At 30.0% G+C, this 2,970-nt stretch overlaps 1 non-coding gene across 1 annotated transcript; it reads right to left on the bottom strand.

Annotated features, from left to right (window-relative positions):
- Nucleotides 1-228: 228 nt before the first annotated feature.
- Nucleotides 229-335, bottom strand: LOC139865382 (small nucleolar RNA R71). The gene has a single exon (XR_011764906.1). It is a non-coding gene; the product is annotated as a small nucleolar RNA R71 (small nucleolar RNA).
- Between the last annotated feature and the right edge of the window lie 2,635 nt (nucleotides 336-2,970).

Raw genomic sequence — 2,970 nt, 5'->3', positions numbered from 1 at the left:
ACGCTAAAAGAAGATCCAAACAACCATCTTCGAACCTTTAATAGGATCTGTACTCTATTCAAAATCAGAGAAGTTGAGGATGAACAGATCTATCTCATGTTGTTTCCCTGGACTTTAAAGGGAGAAGCCAAAGATTGGTTAGAATCGTTACCTGAATGAGCGATTGACACATGGGATGTTTTAGTTGAGAAATTTCTTAAAAGATTCTTTCCGGCATCTGAAGCCGTGAGACTTCAAGGAGAAATTGTTTCATTCGCGCAAAAGCTAAATGAAATATTATATGAGGCGTGGACAAGATTCGAAAAGTTGTTGAGAGGATGTCCTCAACATGGTTTAGACACTTATCAAATAGTACAAATATTCTACCAAGGTGTCGACGTTGCTACACGAAAAGACATCGACACAGCAGCTGGTGGTTCCATTATGAAGAAAACCGCAACTGAAGCTCACAAAATTATTGATAATACAGCCTCCCACTCGCATGAGTGGCACCAGGAAAAAGATATTTTTCATTCATCTAAAGCGGCTAGAGCCGATGAAACGACCCGTCCATATTTCAATAAACGCAGTACGTTCTCATTGGTCCCATAGCGAGGTATTTGACCTTTATATGATACGTTTTAGAAAATATTGTATTCGTTTCATAAAAAAACACATCATTATTATACATAATGCATGTTTTAAACAAGTGGGCGATTATTTAAGAAATAATCCCCAAAATACATCGGTTTCCAAATACTACACACGTGACGTAACAGTCGAATATAATACATGACAAAGGTTTTATTGAATGCAACACTTTAATTAAATAAAAGTATGAGACTCCATGCACAACTTGCTCAGATAATGCAACAGCGGAAGACTTTCTTAAGGACCTGAGAATAAACATGCGTAAACAGTCAACACAAAGGTTGGTGAGATATATAGGTTTATCATCGATATAAATATAGACCACAAGATTTCATAGTTATAAATATATGTACACTCGCAAGTGTATAAAAGTATTCTATAAGTTGTTGAGCGCTTCGGTAACCATACTTAACCATTAATGTGGCATATTCCCTTTATTATGAAATCTCCCTACACTGTACCAAGTGTAGTAAAAATGAAGTACTATGCAGCCGTTTATGATACTAGAGCGACTAGCCCAGTTGGGGTTGTCAAACCCGATAGATCTATCAATAGGATTCGCGTATACATGTTCTTACAACATGTAAATATTAGTTACCAAGCTATTAGGGAAGATATGCAAAGTGGTACAACTCAACGTATTGTCTTTGCATCAAATCAGAGACGTATTGTATACGTATTGTCTTAGAATTAACTAAGACGTATTGTGTACGTATTGTCTTAGGATTTATCAAAGCGTATTGTATACCTATTGTGTTAGGACGTACCAAGAATATTATTATACATATATACAATCACAGAATTAACCAAGATTATAATATATTGTTATACTACTGATAACATGTCCAAATATATATAGGATATAGGAAAAGTTAACAAGGATATGGTTAATATAGTTATTTTATAATATAAATTTCGTCCATACAACGTTAATTTTAGCAGATTTTGTTTTGCTCGCCAAATATTCATTACAACTCCGTTTAAAGTGAATCAAATTGCTATGGATTCGTTAAGAAGTAAATTTTACAAAAACAATTCGAAAATTTCATCCCAAGTAGTAATATTTAGAGTTTTACCATCTTTTTGTGTCAGTGGACAGATTTGGAAAAATCCCGGCATGCACCCAATATATGATTTTTGATAAAATACTTCCACTTTGTCTAAAATCATGAAAAAACTATTGGAAGTCTTATTTACATATATTAACATATTTCCAAAGTCTTAGCCTCGAACTCAAAGTCTAAGATAGATTTTTAATTCCCAACCCAAAACAGCCCGCTTTTTACCGAATGGAGATTAAAGGATATATGTTAAGTTTCAAGGTGTTCTTCATATGTACAAGTTATAAGTTCTTATATTAACTTAATATAACATTATAATACGTATAAATAAGTGTTATTAGAGTTAAGTTAGAAAGATTAGATTAGTTTTTTAAACAAGCTTGGTGTTCACCAAAACAAGTTCTAGTTTTTACAAGTTTTATAAGTATAATAAGATAGCAACTATAAAAGGAATTGAACAAGGATTTTGAGAAGTATTTTACCTTGATTATGAAGAGGAAAGTTTCTGAGATTAAAGTATGATATGAGAGCATTCAAGTGTGTGTTTTTAGTTTAAGAAAATGTGGAGTAAAAATGAGTTAAAATGGTCCTTATTTATAAGCTTATAATGTTGGCTTTTAGTGAAAATATATCTAAGATAAGTTAAATTGTATTAAGTCATGCATGACATATTAAATTGATTAGGTCAAGGATGACATATTACACAAATAATTGCAGAATTCTATTGGTATATACCAATAGTAAATACTTCTAGAAGCTGTGTATAATACGGGTAAAAATACCGTATGAATGCGAGTAGAATTCTTTGAGGAAATTGAACGGAAATACGAGTATAGCTGTCCTTTATATGTATTGGTATATTATAAAGTGTATTCAATACTTGTAAGGATGTATTTACACTCGTAATACATTATATGTAAATACATTTTAACATAAGTTAATTACGTCGTTTAAATAGTAATATATATATATATATATATATATATATATATATATATATATATATATATATATATATATATATATATATATATATATATATATATATATATATATATATATATATATATTGTTTGAAAACTCTTTAAATTAGTAGTATGAAAATATATATATAATACTTTGTTAATATACTTAATGAGATATTTAATTATCATATTTTCAAGTTAAATATATATAAATCCATATATATACACAATAATTAAACAATTAAACAATTAAATCAAGTTATGACGTTCGTGAATCGTCAGAATAAAAGGGTGACCAAAAGCTTGTGTAAAAC

The sequence above is a fragment of the Rutidosis leptorrhynchoides genome, chromosome 8 (assembly GCF_046630445.1).
Source record: "Rutidosis leptorrhynchoides isolate AG116_Rl617_1_P2 chromosome 8, CSIRO_AGI_Rlap_v1, whole genome shotgun sequence".
NCBI lineage: Eukaryota > Viridiplantae > Streptophyta > Magnoliopsida > Asterales > Asteraceae > Rutidosis > Rutidosis leptorrhynchoides.
This window is presented reverse-complemented; position numbering and strand designations above follow the sequence as displayed.